Genomic DNA, 22,573 nt, shown 5'->3' with positions numbered 1-22,573 from the left:
AGTCTCACTCTTGGCAGGAGAAAGAAATAAACCCCAAAAATCCAGCAAAGCTGCTGGGGGACTCACTAGGTTAGGAAATTCAGCCTAAACAGAGAATTCACCCTAACACTCACCCCCCCCCCCAGACTAAGGGACAGGAGGATTTAATCCACTCCTGGATGAACCTCATACCTCTAGTCGATGACATACATCCTAGAGAGTCCATCAGCATTTTGATGGTGACACCATGACCTGTGCTTAATGGTAAAATCAAACCCTTGCAGGCAGATTGACCATCTCAATAGTTTTGGATTTTCTCCCTTCATTTGCATTAACCATCTCAAGGGTTGGTGGTCAGTCTGAATGACAAAAGGAGAACCATACAAGTATGGCCTAAACTTCTTCAGTGCCCACACAATAGCAAAGCATTCTCTTTCGATTGTTGCCCACCTTGTCTCAGGATCCTTCAGCTTGGGGTGCTCCCTACCCTTCTCATCCAGTTGGCTTAGAACTGCACCTATACCTACATTGGAAGCATCAGTTTGTACAATGAAAGTTTGGTGGTAGTCAAGAGCTTTCAGTACTGGAGGTTTGCAAAGAGCTTTCTTCAGTTTTTCAAAGGCCTGATTGCACCCCTCATTCCATTTGACCTTTTTAGGGAATTTTGGAGAGGAGATTACATTCAGTGGAGAAGCTATGGTACCATAGTTCTCAATGAAATTCCTGTAGTGAGGCCTAGGAAGGCTCTCACGTGGGTTTGAGTACTAGGTGTTGTCCAATTTTGCACAGCTTCAATCTTGCTGAGCAACGGCCTTATTTCTCCACCTCCTAACTCATGCCTAAGGTAGACCACCTTACTTTGACCTATCTGGCATTTACTTGCCTTGATAGTCCAATTGGCCTGTCCAAGAGCCTGCAAAACATGTCCTAGGTGGTTCACATGGTCCTCCCAGGAGTGGCTGAAGACTGCAATGTCATCCAAGTATGCCATGCAGAAGTCCTCCATCCCAGCTAGAACTTGGTTCACCATCCTTTAGAATGTAGCAGGTGCATTTTTTAATCCAAAAGGCATGACCTTAAAATGGTACAAGCCAACTGGGGTGGAAAATGCTGTTTTCTCATTGGCATGGTCTGTCAAGGCTATTTGCCATTAGCCTGACGTAAGGTCAAATGTGCTGAGGTACTTGGCTGCACCAAGTTTATCCACCAACTCATCTGTCCTTGGTAAAGGGTGGGCATCAGTCTTGGTGACTGCATTAAGCGCTCTATAGCCCACACAGAATCTCAAGTCTTTGGATCCTGCCTTTGGTACTAACACAACTGGGCTAGACCATGGACTAGTAGAGGGTTCTATTACCCCGAGATCAAGCATCTTCTTGATCTCCCCCTTGATATGGGTTCTCACATTTTCTGACATTCTGTATCCTCTGCTTTTGACTGGCAGACAGTCACCAGTGAGTATCTCGTGCTGTCCCCAAAGGGTCAAGCCTGGTGAGAGTGAGAACAGGGAGGCAAACTGATTTAACATAGATGTGCACACCTCTTGTTGCTCAGGTGTCAGATCTGAAGAGAGATTGACTCCTTCAATTTTCTCATCTAAAGGTACACCTCTGAGGAGATCAGGGAGAGACTCACTCTCTTCTTCCTCTGCTGCTGAAGCTAGAAGCAAGGCTCATACTTCAGGTCTGGAGACGTACGCTTTCAGTCAGTTGGTCTGGAAGACTCTAGGAGCTTCCCTGGGTCTGCCCAGATCCACCAGTTAGTTGACCTCTCCAAGTTTTCCCACAACTTTGAAGGGTCCCATCCATTTGTCTTCCAAGGCCCTCTGCCTTGTTGGGAGCATAACGAGAACTAGCTGGTCTTGAGTGAACTCAACCATGTTAGCCTTTTGATCATGCCAATGCTTGACCAAAGCTTGTCCAGCTTTCAGGTTATCACTAGCTTCTGCCATCATGTGTGACATTCTCCTTCGGAGACCTATCACATAGTCAGTCACTCTGACCTTGCTTGAGGGGAGGAGCACCTTCAAATCCCTCCTTAATCAGGGCCAACAGACCTCTGACTGGATGGCCATAGAGAAGTTCAAAGGGAGAATAACCTACTCCCTGCTGAGGGACTTCTCTATAAGCAAAGAGAAGGCATGGCAGTAGAAGGTTGCACTTTCTTTTCAGAGGTTCCTCTAAAGCACCTATCATGCTCTTCATGGTTCTGTTAAACCTTTCTACCAATCCATTGGTCTGGGGGTGGTATGCGGTTGAGAACTTGTAAGTAACTCCACAGGTTTTCCACATGGCTTTCATGTAGTGGGACATAAAGTTTGACCCCCTGTCGGATATTACTTCCTTAGGAAACCCATCCCTGGTAAAAATACCAAGGAGGGCCTTAGCCACAGCCGGAGCTGTAACAGTCCTCATACGAATTGCCTCAGGGTATCTAGTAGCATGGTCTACTACAACAAGGATAAACCTGTTGCCTGAGGAGGTTGGGGGATCAAGGGGACCAACAATGTCAATCCCTACCCTCTCAAATGGGACTCCCACAACTGGGAGAGGCACTAAAGGTGCCACATTCTTGGAGCCTACCTTACCAGAAGTTTGGCAGGTATGGCAGCTCTTGCAAAACTTATCTACTTCTGCCCCCATTTTTGGCCAAACGAAGTAGAGTGAGAGCCTTTCCTTGGTCTTCTTGAAACTCAAGTGACCAGCCAAAGGAATCTTGTGGGCTAAGTGCAAGAACTGTTGTCTGTTTTCTTGAGGTACTACAAGGCGTTTGTAGTCTCCAGGTTCAGACTCAGTTGGTTCACTGTAGAAGAGGCCATCTTCCCAGTGCAACCTATACTTTCCAGACTCTTGCCCATCAGCCTGAGCAGCTGCCTGGTGGCAGAGACCCTCCAAAGTTGGACATTCTCTTTGTCCCTTACGGAAAGCTGCCCTGCTGGCCCCACCTTCTGCCAGTAAAAACTGCAGCTCAAGATGGTCCTCAGGGTCTACATCTCCAATAAGTTCTTGGCCTCCCACAAGCTCTTCTTCAGAGTCTAGTTAAACCACACAGAGTTGTACCTCCCTTTCAGCCTCAGCTGGAGGTGGAGTTACAGGTGTAACTGTTGGAAGCACTGGAGTGCTTGCTGCTGACTTTTTTCTAGGAGTCTGGGGTTGCCCCTTTGCTCCTGATCTGGTAGTTACTGCAGTGAGTTGCTCCAGTGGTAAAGGAGTGATCTCTGTCATCATCTCCTGAGATAACCCTCGCAGGGTTTTCTCTCTTGCAGGTTTTTTGAGCTCCTTTAACCTTTTACTAGGTGGTCTGGGGGTATGTGACACAACTCCAAGAGCTTTCAGGTCATTACCCAACAGAACCCTACCTGGTACTTCACATTGTATACTGACAGGTATCTTTACAGCCATATAATTACACTGGATGAGAACTGGTAACTGGGGATACATCTGCACAGGCCCTCCAGCTAACTTGGTGAGGCCTTTGGGTGCCTTAGCAACATCCTCTGCCTTGAAAAATGATTCATCCACCACAGTTATATTGGCCCTAGTGTCTCTAATGGCAGGAGTCTCCTGACCATTCACCTGGACACTGTCTTTATAATACTCCTTAGTATTATCTGGGATAGAATTATACACATCTAAGTTCTGTTGTTTCCACAACCCCAGAGAGAGACTAAAGAAACACTGGCTGAGACACCAATGGGTTCATCAGCCAGCAGTAGAAAGTTTCCACTTGCCATTGGGACTTCCTCTTCTGGAGCGAAGGCTAAGGAGGCAAGTTGGATCACTGAAGGTTTACCCTTGCATCTGGGATCTCCTTTCACATGGTCAGTAGAGCCACAAAGAAAGCATTTACCAAATGCCTTCCGGAATGGGGGCTTGTTCTGACCTCCCTCTGGTTTGGCACCAGAGGAGACACTATTCTGCTGTGGTTTCCCTGGTGGCTTACCCTTCTGGTTTTGTGTGTGGCCCTCTTTGGAATTTGCAGTATTAGAATTCTCTTTGGAGTCCTTTTTAGGCTGTTTCCCTTCATCCTTTTTCTGAGTTACCCCAGAATCCTTGTGAGGGGCCCGGTTGGCAAACCACACGTCAGCAGCCTTAGCTAGTTTTCGGGAATCTAATTCCTTTGAATCAGCCAAGTGCTGTCTGAGCTCACAAGAGCAGGCATCATAAATTGACTCCAACATAAAAAGATTCTTCATACCTTCATAAGTGTTCACCTTGTAACCCTTAATCCATCCCTCTAAGTTTTTCAACCCTTCACTCACCCAGGTAGCCCAAGGGGTACCATCATGCTTTTTGAGGGTCCTAAACCTCTTAAGATACTGGGAAGGGGTCTTCCCAAATCTAGCTATCAGAGCTCGTTTCACACATCCATACTCTTTCCTATCCTCCTCTCCCAACTCCATTACCACATCAGTTGCAACAGGGGGAAGCCTAGAGAACAACCAGGTGAGTAAGTCATTTCCTTTGATGTTCTGGAGCCCATGATTATATTCAAACAGAGACAACCAATCCAACACATCCAACTTAGGCTCATACATACCAACCAATTCTTTAGGCATCCGGGGTCTTTTAGGACTGGAACTTCTAGAGGAGCCAGAGAGAGAAGCATTTTCAACAGATCATTTCTTCATTTCTAGATCATGCTTCAGCTCCATTTCCCTTAGCCTTAGTTCTTGATTCAGTTCCTGGTGTCTCTGTTCAGCCTGAGTATTCAGTCTCTTGAACTCTAGTTCAAGTTTCATTTTCTCTAATTCAAGATATTGAGGACTAAGTGTGTGACTTGGCAAAGGCCCAGTAGGTGCAGCAGGTAGAGCAGACAGAGGCCTAGGGGAACAGTCACAGCAGCCTCACCCTCCTATTCTGACTCTTCCTCAAGATTATCAACATTCTGATCAACATCAATCTCTATACTGTTATCTAAATTTTCTGGCATGGTAGGTTCCTCTGAACCATCATCCAGACTTTGGTTAGCTAACAATCTTTCTATCAATTCCATTTTCTTGCATTTAGTCAGGAGATTCTTATGCTTACATAGAACTCTTAAACAATCAGCAGTTTTTGTAGCAAGGGACTCTTGACTATAATTTTCCATAGTTGACATGTTAGAAAGATTACTTTTTCAGTGCTAAGCTTTGTGGTTAGTTGTACTAAGGTATCCTAAAGAACTCTAAAATGTATACTCAATACAAATCCCACCGCTGTACACCAGTGTTAGGCAGAAACCTGTGCAGTTCCCTTGGGGACCACTGCAAAAGATTTAGGACTACAGGTGTTAGCAGTAAACCCACTTGGTAGCAGTCTGTACCACCCAGATTTACCTGGTAGCTGTGGCTGAGCAGTCAGACTTCTCTCAAGAAGAGTTAGGCAGTATGCAAAGTATACACAATAGGCACTCAGACACACCAATACAAACAAACTCTGACCAGAGCTTTGGTATCAAAGTATATAATTATTTATTTAAAAACACACTGTTTGAAACACTCCAGCACTCTTGTTGTAAAATATTCTAAACACAGTTACTATTGTAATATATACACCCCTTTTTCCTTATCAGATAAGTCTCAGTAAAACACCACTTATTTTCATACAGAGGTGAGCGCTTAACTAGATGGCACTCCAATAAGTATGTGAAAAAGGGAGGGAAATAGACAGAATATGGAAAGGTACACCACTCTAAGATTCAGGAACACTGTTAGCAAGGCAGAAGAGCAAAAGTCACTGGTGAGCCAAAGTCCAAAGGCTGGGCCCACTCTTAGAGAGAGCAGAGCACAAATGTGCCCAAGATCACACAGTTACACTAGGCTTAGAAAGTTTTGCAGAGAGTTCAAAAAAGAGTTTAGAGAGGCTTAGGAAAGTTTAGCAAGGGTGTCCCAGGCTAACCCAGGTTCGAAAGCTGGGGGCTAAATCTACCCCGTACAGTCAGTAACAATGGAAGCCAGGCGGGACACGGTACCTTAAGTGGGAAGGATCCTCCAGCGGTGGCAGTTGTTCCTGGCAGTGGGTGCAAGTTACGTCATCGTCCAGGGGGAGAGAAGATCTTGACTTGGAGGAAAGATGAAGGTCGTTGCACTGCCAGGGAAGAAAGCAGCCGCAGAGTTTTCCGGTTAAAGGTGGTACCTTTTATTCGCGGTCGGGGTAAAACGTGGTATCCCGGTTGCCGGGGTGCTTGGCACAGGCACGGCGGCCACGAGGTACGTCGGGAAGGCAAAAAGACAGTGAGACTGGTTATCCCCACCAGTCAAAGGAAGAAGACTCTCCGGCGGGAGATCTCCTCTGTCGTTGGGAAAAGTGGTGAGACGGTCCAGCAGGGCTCCACCAGTGGTGTTGTCGTGGCAGGTCGGCTCAGCTTCTCCCTCGTTGGATTCTTAGGTCCTGTGGCGACTTCTGAAGTTCCAGTCCCCAAAGCCCTGCTTTTATGCAGAAAACCCCCATTCACTCAGCCTAGCTGTCACTCAAACATGCTAAGTGGTGAGCCGGTCGGCTCACCACTTGGGCCAATCAGGACGGAGTGCGACTTGAGTTGCCTAGGCAACTCAGTCCAGGGTGCCTAAATCCCCCTCCACCCCTCCTAAGTACCCCAGATAGAGTGGCACCACTTTGGAGGGCTTCTGTGGAGAAGCCCGCCAAAAAGAGGAACAAAGGGCTCGACTTCGGTTGGAGTCACACAAGAGAACACAAACGCCATTTTAGAATCAAGTTTTGGCAAAAAATACCAACCGGAGAATTAATATTAATTACATAAACCGGCGGTATGTTCGAGGCTACCGTAAATAATTAAATAAAGATAGTAGCCTAAAACAATGGGAAATCCCGTAGGAAAATATTTGCGGTTGAATATAAAAAGTAGTATCGACTGCCACCAGCCAAAACTCGATCAGGGGGGACGGAGACGTGCCCCCTCGACTAACAGACCCTGGGGCAATTGAATCTCGTGCTGTCCCCAAGGAGTCAAGCCTGGTGAGAGTGAGAACAGGGACGCAAACTGATTTAACATAGATTTGCACTCCTCTTGTTGCTCAGGTGTCAGATCTGAAGAGAGATTGACTCCTTCAATTTTCTCATCTAAAGGTACACCTCTGAGGAGATCAGGGAGAGACTCACTCTCTTCTTCCTCTGCTGCTGAAGCTAGAAGCAAGGCTCCTACTTCAGGTCTGGAGACGTACGCTTTCAGTCAGTTGGTGTGGAAGACTCTAGGAGCTGCCCTGGGTCTGCCCAGATCCACCAGATAGTTGACCTCTCCAAGTTTTCCCACAACTTTGAAGGGTCCCATCCATTTGTCTTGCAAGGCCCTCTGCCTTGTTGGGAGCATAACGAGAACTAGCTGGTCTTGAGTGAACTCAACCATGTTAGCCTTTTGATCATGCCAATGCTTGACCAAAGCTTGTCCAGCTTTCATGTTATCACTAGCTTCTGCCATCATGTGTGACATTCTCCTTCGGAGACCTATCACGTAGTCAGTCACTCTGACCTTGCTTGAGGGGAGGAGCACCTTCCAATCCCTCCTTAATCAGGGCCAACGGACCTCTGACTGGATGGCCATAGAGAAGTTCAAAGGGAGAATAACCTACTCCCTGCTGAGGGACTTCTCTATAAGCAAAGAGAAGGCATGGCAGTAGAAGGTCGCACTTTCTTTTCAGAGGTTCCTCTAAAGCACCTATCATGCTCTTCATGGTTCTGTTAAACCTTTCTACCAATCCATTGGTCTGGGGGTGGTATGCGGTTGAGAACTTGTAAGTAACTCCACAGGTTTTCCACATGGCTTTCATGTAGTGGGACATAAAGTTTGACCCCCTATCGGATATTACTTCCTTAGGAAACCCAACCCTGGTAAAAATAACAAGGAGGGCCTTAGCCACAGCCGGAGCTGTAACAGTCCTCATAGGAATTGCCTCAGGGTATCTAGTACCATGGTCTACTACAACAAGGATAAACCTGATGCCTGAGGAGGTTGGGGGATCAAGGGGACCAACAATGTCAATCCCTACCCTCTCAAATGGGACTCCCACATTCTTGGAGCCAACCTTACCAGACGTTTGGCAGGTATGGCAGCTCTTGCAAAACTTATCTACTTCTGCCCCCATTTTTGGCCAATAGAAGTAGAGTGAGAGCCTTTCCTTGGTCTTCTTGAAACTCAAGTGACCAGCCAAAGGAATCTCGTGGGCTAAGTGGAAGAACTGTTGTCTGTTTTCTTGAGGTACTACAAGGCGTTTGTAGTCTCCAGTTTCAGACTCAGTTGGTTCACTGTAGAAGAGGCCATCTTCCCAGTGCAACCTATACTTTCCAGGCTCTTGACCATCAGCCTGAGCAGCTCCAGAGTTGGACATTCTCTTTGTCCCTTACGGAAAGCTGCCCTGCTGGGCCCACCTTCTGCCAGTAAAAACTGCAGCTCAGGATGGTCCTCAGGGTCTAGATCTCCAATAAGTTCTTGGCCTCCCACTAGCTCTTCTTCAGAGGCTAGTTCAACCACACAGGGTTGTACCTCCCTCTCAGCCTCAGCTGGAGGTGGAGTTACAGGTGTAACTGTTGGAAGCACTGGAGTGCTTGCTGCTGACTTTTTCCTAGGATTCTTGGGTTGCCCCTTTGCTCCTGATCTGGTAGTTACTGCAGTGAGTTGCTCCAATGGTAAAGGAGTGATCTCTGTCATCATCTCCTGTGATAACCCTCGCAGGGTTTTCTCTCTTGCAGGTTTTGTGAGCTCCTGTAACCTTTTACTAGGTGGTCTGGCGGTATGTGACACAACTCCAAGAGCTTTCAGGTCATTACCCAACAGAACCCTACCTGGTACTTCACATTGTATACTGACAGGTGTCTTTACAGCCATATCATTACACTGGATGAGAACTGGTAACTGGGGACACATCTGCACAGGCCCTCCAGCTAACTTGGTGAGGCATTTGGGTGCCTTAGCAACATCCTCTGCCTTGAAAAATGATTCATCCACCACAGTCATGCTGGCCCCAGTGTCTCTAATGGCAGGAGTCTCCTGACCATTCACCTGGACACTGTCTTTATAATACTCTTTAGTATTATCTGGGATAGAATTATACACATCTAAGTTCTGTTGTTCCCACAACCCCAGAGAGACTAAAGAAACACTGGCTGAGACACCAATGGGTTCATCAGCTAGCAGTAGAAAGTTTCCACTTGCCATTGGGACTTCCTCTTCTGGAGCGAAGGCTAAGGAGGCAAGTTGGCTCACTGAAGGTTTACCCTTGCATCTGGGATCTCCTTTCACATGGTCAGTAGAGCCACAAAGAAAGCATTTACCAAATACCTTCTGGAATGGGGGCTTGTTCTGACCTCCCGTTTGGCACCAGAGGAGACACTATTCTGCTGTGGTTTCCCTGGTGGCTTACCCTTCTGGTTTTGTTTGGGGCCCTCTTTGGAATTTGCAGTATTAGAATTCTCTTTGGAGTCCTTTTTAGGCTGTTTCCCCTCATCCTTTTTCTGAGTTACCCCAGAATCCTTGTGAGTGGCCCGGTTGGCAACCCACAAGTCAGCAGCCTTAGCTAGTTTTCGGGAATCTAATTCCTTTGAATCAGCCAAGTGCTGTCTGAGCTCAGGAGAGCAGGCATCATAAATTGACTCCAACATAAAAAGATTCTTCATATCTTCATACGTGTTCAGCTTGTAACCCTTAATCCATGCCTCTAAGTTTTTCAATCCTTCACTCACCCAGGTAGCCCAAGGGGTACCATCATGCTTTTTGAGGGTCCTAAACCTCTTAAGATACTGGGAAGGGGTCTTCCCAAATCTAGCTATCAGAGCTAGTTTCACACATTCATACTCTTTCCTATCCTCCTCCCCCAACTCCATTACCACATCAGTTGCAACAGGGGGAAGCCTAGAGAACAACCAGGTGAGTAAGTCATTTCCTGTGATGTTCTGGAGCCCATGATTATATTCAAACAGAGACAACCAATCCAACACATCCAACTTAGGCTTATACATACCAACCAATTCTTTAGGCATCTGGGGCCTTTTAGGACTGGAACTTCTAGAGGAGCCAGAGAGAGAAGCATTTTCAACAGATCATTTCTTCATTTCTAGATCATGCTTCAGCTCCATTTCCCTTAGCCTTAGTTCTTGATTCAGTTCCTGGTGTCTCTGTTCAGCCTGAGTATTCAGTCTCTTGAACTCTAGTTCAAGTTTCATTTTCTCTAATTCAAGATATTGAGGACTAAGTGTGTGACTTGGCAAAGGCCCAGTAGGTGCAGCAGGTAGAGCAGACAGAGGCCTAGGGGAACAGTCACAGCAGCCTCACCCTCCTATTCTGACTCTTCCTCAAGATTATCAACATTCTGATCAACATCAATCTCTATACTGTTATCTAAATTTTCTGGCATGGTAGGTTCCTCTGAACCATCATCCAGACTTTGGTTAGCTAACAATCTTTCTATCAATTCCATTTTCTTGCATTTAGTCAGGAGATTCTTATGCTTACATAGAACTCTTAAACAATCAGCAGTTTTTGTAGCAAGGGACTCTTGACTATAATTTTCCATAGTTGATATGTTAGAAAGATTAATTTTTCAGTGCTAAGCTTTGTGGTTAGTTGTACTAAGGTATCCTAAAGAACTCTAAAATGTATACTCAATACAAATCCCACCGCTGTACACCAGTGTTAGGCAGAAACCTGTGCAGGTCCCTTGGGGACCACTGCAAAAGATTTAGGACTACGGGTGTTAGCAGTAAACCTACTTGGTAGCAGTCTGTACCACCCAGATTTACCTGGTAGCTGTGGCTGAGCAGTCAGACTTCTCTCAAGAAGAGTTAGGCAGTATGCAAAGTATATACAATAGGCACTCAGACACACCAATACAAACACTGACCAGAGCTTTGGTATCAAAGTATATAATTATTTATTTAAAAACACACTGTTTGAAACACTCCAGCACTCTTGTTGTAAAATATTCTAAACACAGTTACTATTGTAATATATACACCCCTTTTTCCTTATCAAATAAGTCTCAGTAAAACACCACTTATTTTCATACAGAGGTAAGCGCTTAACTAGATGGCACTCCAATAAGTATGTGAAAAATGGAGGGAAAAAGACAGAATATGGAAAGGTACACCACTCTAAGATTCAGGAACACTGTTAGCAAGGCAGAAGAGCAAAAGTCACTGGTGAGCCAAAGTCCAAAGGCTGGGCCCACTCTTAGAGAGAGCAGAGCACAAATGCGCCCAAGATCACACAGTTACACTAGGCTTAGAAAGTCTTGCAGAGAGTTCAAAAAGAGTTTAGAGAGGCTTAGGAAAGTTTAGCCAGGGTGTCCCAGGCTAACCCAGGTTCGAAAGCCGGGGGCTAAATCTACCCCGTACAGTCGGTAGCAAGGGAAGCCAGGCGGGACACGGTAGCTTAAGTGGGAAGGATCCTCCAGCGGTGGCAGTTGTTCCTGGCAGTGGGTGCAAGTTGCGTCGCCGTCCATGGGAAGAGATGATCTCAACTTGGAGGAAAGATGAAGGTCGTTGCACTGCCAGGGAAGAAACCAGCCGCAGAGTTTTACGGTTAAAGGTGGTACCTTTTATTCGCGGTTGGGGTAAAACGTGGTATCCCGGTTGCCGGGGTGCTTGGCACAGGCAAGGCGGCCACGAGGTACGTCGGGAAGGTGAAAAGACAGTGAGACTGGTTATCCCCACCAGTCAAAGGAAGAAGACTCTCCGGTGGGAGATCTCCTCTGTCGTTGGGAAAAGTGGTGAGACGGTCCAGCAGGGCTCCACCGGTGGTGTCGTCGTGGCAGGTCGGCTCAGCTTCTCCCTCGTCGGATTCTTAGGTCCTGTGGCGACATCTGAAGTTCCAGTCCCCAAAGCCCTGCTTTTATGCAGAAAACCCCCATTCACTCAGCCTAGCTGTCACTCAAACATGCTAAGTGGTGAGCCGGCCGGCTCACCACTTGGGCCAATCAGGACGGAGTGCGACTTGAGTTGCCTAGGCAACTCAGTCCAGGGTGCCTAAATCCCCCTCCACCCCTCCTAATTACCCCGACAGAGTGGCACCACTTTGCAGGGCTTCTGTGGAGAAGCCCGCCAAAAAGTGGAACAAAGGGCTCGACTTGGGTTGGAGTCACAGAAGAGAACACAAACGCCATTTTAAAATCAAGTTTTGGCAAAAAATACCAACCGGAGAATTAATATTAATTACATAAACCGGCGGTATGTTCGAGGCTACCGTAAATAATTAAATAAAGATAGTAGCCTAAAACAATGGGAAATCCCGTAGGAAAATATTTGCGGTTGAATATAAAAAGTAGTATCGACTGCCACCAGCCAAAACTCGATCAGGGGGGACGGAGACGTGCCCCCTCGACTAACAGACCCTGGGGCAATTGAATCTCGTGCTGTCCCCAAGGAGTCAAGCCTGGTGAGAGTGAGAACAGGGACGCAAACTGATTTAACATAGATTTGCACTCCTCTTGTTGCTCAGGTGTCAGATCTGAAGAGAGATTGACTCCTTCAATTTTCTCATCTAAAGGTACACCTCTGAGGAGATCAGGGAGAGACTCACTCTCTTCTTCCTCTGCTGCTGAAGCTAGAAGCAAGGCTCCTACTTCAGGTCTGGAGACGTACGCTTTCAGTCAGTTGGTGTGGAAGACTCTAGGAGCTGCCCTGGGTCTGCCCAGATCCACCAGATAGTTGACCTCTCCAAGTTTTCCCACAACTTTGAAGGGTCCCATCCATTTGTCTTGCAAGGCCCTCTGCCTTGTTGGGAGCATAACGAGAACTAGCTGGTCTTGAGTGAACTCAACCATGTTAGCCTTTTGATCATGCCAATGCTTGACCAAAGCTTGTCCAGCTTTCATGTTATCACTAGCTTCTGCCATCATGTGTGACATTCTCCTTCGGAGACCTATCACGTAGTCAGTCACTCTGACCTTGCTTGAGGGGAGGAGCACCTTCCAATCCCTCCTTAATCAGGGCCAACGGACCTCTGACTGGATGGCCATAGAGAAGTTCAAAGGGAGAATAACCTACTCCCTGCTGAGGGACTTCTCTATAAGCAAAGAGAAGGCATGGCAGTAGAAGGTCGCACTTTCTTTTCAGAGGTTCCTCTAAAGCACCTATCATGCTCTTCATGGTTCTGTTAAACCTTTCTACCAATCCATTGGTCTGGGGGTGGTATGCGGTTGAGAACTTGTAAGTAACTCCACAGGTTTTCCACATGGCTTTCATGTAGTGGGACATAAAGTTTGACCCCCTATCGGATATTACTTCCTTAGGAAACCCAACCCTGGTAAAAATAACAAGGAGGGCCTTAGCCACAGCCGGAGCTGTAACAGTCCTCAGAGGAATTGCCTCAGGGTATCTAGTACCATGGTCTACTACAACAAGGATAAACCTGATGCCTGAGGAGGTTGGGGGATCAAGGGGACCAACAATGTCAATCCCTACCCTCTCAAATGGGACTCCCACATTCTTGGAGCCAACCTTACCAGACGTTTGGCAGGTATGGCAGCTCTTGCAAAACTTATCTACTTCTGCCCCCATTTTTGGCCAATAGAAGTAGAGTGAGAGCCTTTCCTTGGTCTTCTTGAAACTCAAGTGACCAGCCAAAGGAATCTCGTGGGCTAAGTGGAAGAACTGTTGTCTGTTTTCTTGAGGTACTACAAGGCGTTTGTAGTCTCCAGTTTCAGACTCAGTTGGTTCACTGTAGAAGAGGCCATCTTCCCAGTGCAACCTATACTTTCCAGGCTCTTGACCATCAGCCTGAGCAGCTCCAGAGTTGGACATTCTTTTTGTCCCTTACGGAAAGCTGCCCTGCTGGGCCCACCTTCTGCCAGTAAAAACTGCAGCTCAGGATGGTCCTCAGGGTCTAGATCTCCAATAAGTTCTTGGCCTCCCACTAGCTCTTCTTCAGAGGCTAGTTCAACCACACAGGGTTGTACCTCCCTCTCAGCCTCAGCTGGAGGTGGAGTTACAGGTGTAACTGTTGGAAGCACTGGAGTGCTTGCTGCTGACTTTTTCCTAGGATTCTTGGGTTGCCCCTTTGCTCCTGATCTGGTAGTTACTGCAGTGAGTTGCTCCAATGGTAAAGGAGTGATCTCTGTCATCATCTCCTGTGATAACCCTCGCAGGGTTTTCTCTCTTGCAGGTTTTGTGAGCTCCTGTAACCTTTTACTAGGTGGTCTGGCGGTATGTGACACAACTCCAAGAGCTTTCAGGTCATTACCCAACAGAACCCTACCTGGTACTTCACATTGTATACTGACAGGTGTCTTTACAGCCATATCATTACACTGGATGAGAACTGGTAACTGGGGACACATCTGCACAGGCCCTCCAGCTAACTTGGTGAGGCATTTTGGTGCCTTAGCAACATCCTCTGCCTTGAAAAATGATTCATCCACCACAGTCATGCTGGCCCCAGTGTCTCTAATGGCAGGAGTCTCCTGACCATTCACCTGGACACTGTCTTTATAATACTCTTTAGTATTATCTGGGATAGAATTATACACATCTAAGTTCTGTTGTTCCCACAACCCCAGAGAGACTAAAGAAACACTGGCTGAGACACCAATGGGTTCATCAGCTAGCAGTAGAAAGTTTCCACTTGCCATTGGGACTTCCTCTTCTGGAGCGAAGGCTAAGGAGGCAAGTTGGCTCACTGAAGGTTTACCCTTGCATCTGGGATCTCCTTTCACATGGTCAGTAGAGCCACAAAGAAAGCATTTACCAAATACCTTCTGGAATGGGGGCTTGTTCTGACCTCCCGTTTGGCACCAGAGGAGACACTATTCTGCTGTGGTTTCCCTGGTGGCTTACCCTTCTGGTTTTGTTTGGGGCCCTCTTTGGAATTTGCAGTATTAGAATTCTCTTTGGAGTCCTTTTTAGGCTGTTTCCCCTCATCCTTTTTCTGAGTTACCCGAGAATCCTTGTGAGTGGCCCGGTTGGCAACCCACAAGTCAGCAGCCTTAGCTAGTTTTCGGGAATCTAATTCCTTTGAATCAGCCAAGTGCTGTCTGAGCTCAGGAGAGCAGGCATCATAAATTGACTCCAACATAAAAAGATTCTTCATATCTTCATAAGTGTTCAGCTTGTAACCCTTAATCCATGCCTCTAAGTTTTTCAATCCTTCACTCACCCAGGTAGCCCAAGGGGTACCATCATGCTTTTTGAGGGTCCTAAACCTCTTAAGATACTGGGAAGGGGTCTTCCCAAATCTAGCTATCAGAGCTAGTTTCACACATTCATACTCTTTCCTATCCTCCTCCCCCAACTCCATTACCACATCAGTTGCAACAGGGGGAAGCCTAGAGAACAACCAGGTGAGTAAGTCATTTCCTGTGATGTTCTGGAGCCCATGATTATATTCAAACAGAGACAACCAATCCAACACATCCAACTTAGGCTTATACATACCAACCAATTCTTTAGGCATCTGGGGTCTTTTAGGACTGGAACTTCTAGAGGAGCCAGAGAGAGAAGCATTTTCAACAGATCATTTCTTCATTTCTAGATCATGCTTCAGCTCCATTTCCCTTAGCCTTAGTTCTTGATTCAGTTCCTGGTGTCTCTGTTCAGCCTGAGTATTCAGTCTCTTGAACTCTAGTTCAAGTTTAATTTTCTCTAATTCAAGATATTGAGGACTAAGTGTGTGACTTGGCAAAGGCCCAGTAGGTGCAGCAGGTAGAGCAGACAGAGGCCTAGGGGAACAGTCACAGCAGCCTCACCCTCCTATTCTGACTCTTCCTCAAGATTATCAACATTCTGATCAACATCAATCTCTATACTGTTATCTAAATTTTCTGGCATGGTAGGTTCCTCTGAACCATCATCCAGACTTTGGTTAGCTAACAATCTTTCTATCAATTCCATTTTCTTGCATTTAGTCAGGAGATTCTTATGCTTACATAGAACTCTTAAACAATCAGCAGTTTTTGTAGCAAGGGACTCTTGACTATAATTTTCCATAGTTGATATGTTAGAAAGATTAATTTTTCAGTGCTAAGCTTTGTGGTTAGTTGTACTAAGGTATCCTAAAGAACTCTAAAATGTATACTCAATACAAATCCCACCGCTGTACACCAGTGTTAGGCAGAAACCTGTGCAGGTCCCTTGGGGACCACTGCAAAAGATTTAGGACTACGGGTGTTAGCAGTAAACCTACTTGGTAGCAGTCTGTACCACCCAGATTTACCTGGTAGCTGTGGCTGAGCAGTCAGACTTCTCTCAAGAAGAGTTAGGCAGTATGCAAAGTATATACAATAGGCACTCAGACACACCAATACAAACACTGACCAGAGCTTTGGTATCAAAGTATATAATTATTTATTTAAAAACACACTGTTTGAAACACTCCAGCACTCTTGTTGTAAAATATTCTAAACACAGTTACTATTGTAATATATACACCCCTTTTTCCTTATCAAATAAGTCTCAGTAAAACACCACTTATTTTCATACAGAGGTAAGCGCTTAACTAGATGGCACTCCAATAAGTATGTGAAAAATGGAGGGAAAAAGACAGAATATGGAAAGGTACACCACTCTAAGATTCAGGAACACTGTTAGCAAGGCAGAAGAGCAAAAGTCACTGGTGAGCCAAAGTCCAAAGGCTGGGCCCACTCTTAGAGAGAGCAGAGCACAAATGCGCCCAAGATCACACAGTTACACTAGGCTTAGAAAGTCTTGCAGAGAGTTCAAAAAGAGTTTAGAGAGGCTTAGGAAAGTTTAGCCAGGGTGTCCCAGGCTAACCCAGGTTCGAAAGCCGGGGGCTAAATCTACCCCGTACAGTCGGTAGCAAGGGAAGCCAGGCGGGACACGGTAGCTTAAGTGGGAAGGATCCTCCAGCGGTGGCAGTTGTTCCTGGCAGTGGGTGCAAGTTGCGTCGCCGTCCATGGGAAGAGATGATCTCAACTTGGAGGAAAGATGAAGGTCGTTGCACTGCCAGGGAAGAAACCAGCCGCAGAGTTTTACGGTTAAAGGTGGTACCTTTTATTCGTGGTTGGGGTAAAACGTGGTATCCCGGTTGCCGGGGTGCTTGGCACAGGCAAGGCGGCCACGAGGTACGTCGGGAAGGTGAAAAGACAGTGAGACTGGTTATCCCCACCAGTCAAAGGAAGAAGACTCTCCGGTGGGAGATCTCCTCTGTCGTTGGGAAAAGTGGTGAGACGGTCCAGCAGGGCTCCACCGGTGGTGTCGTCGTGGCAGGTCGGCTCAGCTTCTCCCTCGTCGGATTCTTAGGTCCTGTGGCGACATCTGAAGTTCCAGTCCCCAAAGCCCTGCTTTTATGCAGAAAACCCCCATTCACTCAGCCTAGCTGTCACTCAAACATGCTAAGTGGTGAGCCGGCCGGCTCACCACTTGGGCCAATCAGGACGGAGTGCGACTTGAGTTGCCTAGGCAACTCAGTCCAGGGTGCCTAAATCCCCCTCCACCCCTCCTAATTACCCCGACAGAGTGGCACCACTTTGCAGGGCTTCTGTGGAGAAGCCCGCCAAAAAGTGGAACAAAGGGCTCGACTTGGGTTGGAGTCACAGAAGAGAACACAAACGCCATTTTAAAATCAAGTTTTGGCAAAAAATACCAACCGGAGAATTAATATTAATTACATAAACCGGCGGTATGTTCGAGGCTACCGTAAATAATTAAATAAAGATAGTAGCCTAAAACAATGGGAAATCCCGTAGGAAAATATTTGCGGTTGAATATAAAAAGTAGTATCGACTGCCACCAGCCAAAACTCGATCAGGGGGGACGGAGACGTGCCCCCTCGACTAACAGACCCTGGGGCAATTGAATCTCGTGCTGTCCCCAAGGAGTCAAGCCTGGTGAGAGTGAGAACAGGGACGCAAACTGATTTAACATAGATTTGCACTCCTCTTGTTGCTCAGGTGTCAGATCTGAAGAGAGATTGACTCCTTCAATTTTCTCATCTAAAGGTACACCTCTGAGGAGATCAGGGAGAGACTCACTCTCTTCTTCCTCTGCTGCTGAAGCTAGAAGCAAGGCTCCTACTTCAGGTCTGGAGACGTACGCTTTCAGTCAGTTGGTGTGGAAGACTCTAGGAGCTGCCCTGGGTCTGCCCAGATCCACCAGATAGTTGACCTCTCCAAGTTTTCCCACAACTTTGAAGGGTCCCATCCATTTGTCTTGCAAGGCCCTCTGCCTTGTTGGGAGCATAACGAGAACTAGCTGGTCTTGAGTGAACTCAACCATGTTAGCCTTTTGATCATGCCAATGCTTGACCAAAGCTTGTCCAGCTTTCATGTTATCACTAGCTTCTGCCATCATGTGTGACATTCTCCTTCGGAGACCTATCACGTAGTCAGTCACTCTGACCTTGCTTGAGGGGAGGAGCACCTTCCAATCCCTCCTTAATCAGGGCCAACGGACCTCTGACTGGATGGCCATAGAGAAGTTCAAAGGGAGAATAACCTACTCCCTGCTGAGGGACTTCTCTATAAGCAAAGAGAAGGCATGGCAGTAGAAGGTCGCACTTTCTTTTCAGAGGTTCCTCTAAAGCACCTATCATGCTCTTCATGGTTCTGTTAAACCTTTCTACCAATCCATTGGTCTGGGGGTGGTATGCGGTTGAGAACTTGTAAGTAACTCCACAGGTTTTCCACATGGCTTTCATGTAGTGGGACATAAAGTTTGACCCCCTATCGGATATTACTTCCTTAGGAAACCCAACCCTGGTAAAAATAACAAGGAGGGCCTTAGCCACAGCCGGAGCTGTAACAGTCCTCAGAGGAATTGCCTCAGGGTATCTAGTACCATGGTCTACTACAACAAGGATAAACCTGATGCCTGAGGAGGTTGGGGGATCAAGGGGACCAACAATGTCAATCCCTACCCTCTCAAATGGGACTCCCACATTCTTGGAGCCAACCTTACCAGACGTTTGGCAGGTATGGCAGCTCTTGCAAAACTTATCTACTTCTGCCCCCATTTTTGGCCAATAGAAGTAGAGTGAGAGCCTTTCCTTGGTCTTCTTGAAACTCAAGTGACCAGCCAAAGGAATCTCGTGGGCTAAGTGGAAGAACTGTTGTCTGTTTTCTTGAGGTACTACAAGGCGTTTGTAGTCTCCAGTTTCAGACTCAGTTGGTTCACTGTAGAAGAGGCCATCTTCCCAGTGCAACCTATACTTTCCAGGCTCTTGACCATCAGCCTGAGCAGCTCCAGAGTTGGACATTCTCTTTGTCCCTTACGGAAAGCTGCCCTGCTGGGCCCACCTTCTGCCAGTAAAAACTGCAGCTCAGGATGGTCCTCAGGGTCTAGATCTCCAATAAGTTCTTGGCCTCCCACTAGCTCTTCTTCAGAGGCTAGTTCAACCACACAGGGTTGTACCTCCCTCTCAGCCTCAGCTGGAGGTGGAGTTACAGGTGTAACTGTTGGAAGCACTGGAGTGCTTGCTGCTGACTTTTTCCTAGGATTCTTGGGTTGCCCCTTTGCTCCTGATCTGGTAGTTACTGCAGTGAGTTGCTCCAATGGTAAAGGAGTGATCTCTGTCATCATCTCCTGTGATAACCCTCGCAGGGTTTTCTCTCTTGCAGGTTTTGTGAGCTCCTGTAACCTTTTACTAGGTGGTCTGGCGGTATGTGACACAACTCCAAGAGCTTTCAGGTCATTACCCAACAGAACCCTACCTGGTACTTCACATTGTATACTGACAGGTGTCTTTACAGCCATATCATTACACTGGATGAGAACTGGTAACTGGGGACACATCTGCACAGGCCCTCCAGCTAACTTGGTGAGGCATTTGGGTGCCTTAGCAACATCCTCTGCCTTGGAAAATGATTCATCCACCACAGTCATGCTGGCCCCAGTGTCTCTAATGGCAGGAGTCTCCTGACCATTCACCTGGACACTGTCTTTATAATACTCTTTAGTATTATCTGGGATAGAATTATACACATCTAAGTTCTGTTGTTCCCACAACCCCAGAGAGACTAAAGAAACACTGGCTGAGACACCAATGGGTTCATCAGCTAGCAGTAGAAAGTTTCCACTTGCCATTGGGACTTCCTCTTCTGGAGCGAAGGCTAAGGAGGCAAGTTGGCTCACTGAAGGTTTACCCTTGCATCTGGGATCTCCTTTCACATGGTCAGTAGAGCCACAAAGAAAGCATTTACCAAATACCTTCTGGAATGGGGGCTTGTTCTGACCTCCCGTTTGGCACCAGAGGAGACACTATTCTGCTGTGGTTTCCCTGGTGGCTTACCCTTCTGGTTTTGTTTGGGGCCCTCTTTGGAATTTGCAGTATTAGAATTCTCTTTGGAGTCCTTTTTAGGCTGTTTCCCCTCATCCTTTTTCTGAGTTACCCGAGAATCCTTGTGAGTGGCCCGGTTGGCAACCCACAAGTCAGCAGCCTTAGCTAGTTTTCGGGAATCTAATTCCTTTGAATCAGCCAAGTGCTGTCTGAGCTCAGGAGAGCAGGCATCATAAATTGACTCCAACATAAAAAGATTCTTCATATCTTCATAAGTGTTCAGCTTGTAACCCTTAATCCATGCCTCTAAGTTTTTCAATCCTTCACTCACCCAGGTAGCCCAAGGGGTACCATCATGCTTTTTGAGGGTCCTAAACCTCTTAAGATACTGGGAAGGGGTCTTCCCAAATCTAGCTATCAGAGCTAGTTTCACACATTCATACTCTTTCCTATCCTCCTCCCCCAACTCCATTACCACATCAGTTGCAACAGGGGGAAGCCTAGAGAACAACCAGGTGAGTAAGTCATTTCCTGTGATGTTCTGGAGCCCATGATTATATTCAAACAGAGACAACCAATCCAACACATCCAACTTAGGCTTATACATACCAACCAATTCTTTAGGCATCTGGGGTCTTTTAGGACTGGAACTTCTAGAGGAGCCAGAGAGAGAAGCATTTTCAACAGATCATTTCTTCATTTCTAGATCATGCTTCAGCTCCATTTCCCTTAGCCTTAGTTCTTGATTCAGTTCCTGGTGTCTCTGTTCAGCCTGAGTATTCAGTCTCTTGAACTCTAGTTCAAGTTTAATTTTCTCTAATTCAAGATATTGAGGACTAAGTGTGTGACTTGGCAAAGGCCCAGTAGGTGCAGCAGGTAGAGCAGACAGAGGCCTAGGGGAACAGTCACAGCAGCCTCACCCTCCTATTCTGACTCTTCCTCAAGATTATCAACATTCTGATCAACATCAATCTCTATACTGTTATCTAAATTTTCTGGCATGGTAGGTTCCTCTGAACCATCATCCAGACTTTGGTTAGCTAACAATCTTTCTATCAATTCCATTTTCTTGCATTTAGTCAGGAGATTCTTATGCTTACATAGAACTCTTAAACAATCAGCAGTTTTTGTAGCAAGGGACTCTTGACTATAATTTTCCATAGTTGATATGTTAGAAAGATTAATTTTTCAGTGCTAAGCTTTGTGGTTAGTTGTACTAAGGTATCCTAAAGAACTCTAAAATGTATACTCAATACAAATCCCACCGCTGTACACCAGTGTTAGGCAGAAACCTGTGCAGGTCCCTTGGGGACCACTGCAAAAGATTTAGGACTACGGGTGTTAGCAGTAAACCTACTTGGTAGCAGTCTGTACCACCCAGATTTACCTGGTAGCTGTGGCTGAGCAGTCAGACTTCTCTCAAGAAGAGTTAGGCAGTATGCAAAGTATATACAATAGGCACTCAGACACACCAATACAAACACTGACCAGAGCTTTGGTATCAAAGTATATAATTATTTATTTAAAACACACTGTTTGAAACACTCCAGCACTCTTGTTGTAAAATATTCTAAACACAGTTACTATTGTAATATATACACCCCTTTTTCCTTATCAAATAAGTCTCAGTAAAACACCACTTATTTTCATACAGAGGTAAGCGCTTAACTAGATGGCACTCCAATAAGTATGTGAAAAATGGAGGGAAAAAGACAGAATATGGAAAGGTACACCACTCTAAGATTCAGGAACACTGTTAGCAAGGCAGAAGAGCAAAAGTCACTGGTGAGCCAAAGTCCAAAGGCTGGGCCCACTCTTAGAGAGAGCAGAGCACAAATGCGCCCAAGATCACACAGTTACACTAGGCTTAGAAAGTCTTGCAGAGAGTTCAAAAAGAGTTTAGAGAGGCTTAGGAAAGTTTAGCCAGGGTGTCCCAGGCTAACCCAGGTTCGAAAGCCGGGGGCTAAATCTACCCCGTACAGTCGGTAGCAAGGGAAGCCAGGCGGGACACGGTAGCTTAAGTGGGAAGGATCCTCCAGCGGTGGCAGTTGTTCCTGGCAGTGGGTGCAAGTTGCGTCGCCGTCCATGGGAAGAGATGATCTCAACTTGGAGGAAAGATGAAGGTCGTTGCACTGCCAGGGAAGAAACCAGCCGCAGAGTTTTACGGTTAAAGGTGGTACCTTTTATTCGTGGTTGGGGTAAAACGTGGTATCCCGGTTGCCGGGGTGCTTGGCACAGGCAAGGCGGCCACGAGGTACGTCGGGAAGGTGAAAAGACAGTGAGACTGGTTATCCCCACCAGTCAAAGGAAGAAGACTCTCCGGTGGGAGATCTCCTCTGTCGTTGGGAAAAGTGGTGAGACGGTCCAGCAGGGCTCCACCGGTGGTGTTGTCGTGGCAGGTCGGCTCAGCTTCTCCCTCGTCGGATTCTTAGGTCCT

The sequence above is a fragment of the Ambystoma mexicanum genome, chromosome 12, assembly GCF_040938575.1.
Source record: "Ambystoma mexicanum isolate Mex_15411 chromosome 12, UKY_AmexF1_1, whole genome shotgun sequence".
In the NCBI taxonomy this organism is placed as follows: domain Eukaryota; kingdom Metazoa; phylum Chordata; class Amphibia; order Caudata; family Ambystomatidae; genus Ambystoma; species Ambystoma mexicanum.
Note: the sequence above shows the minus strand (reverse complement) of the source record.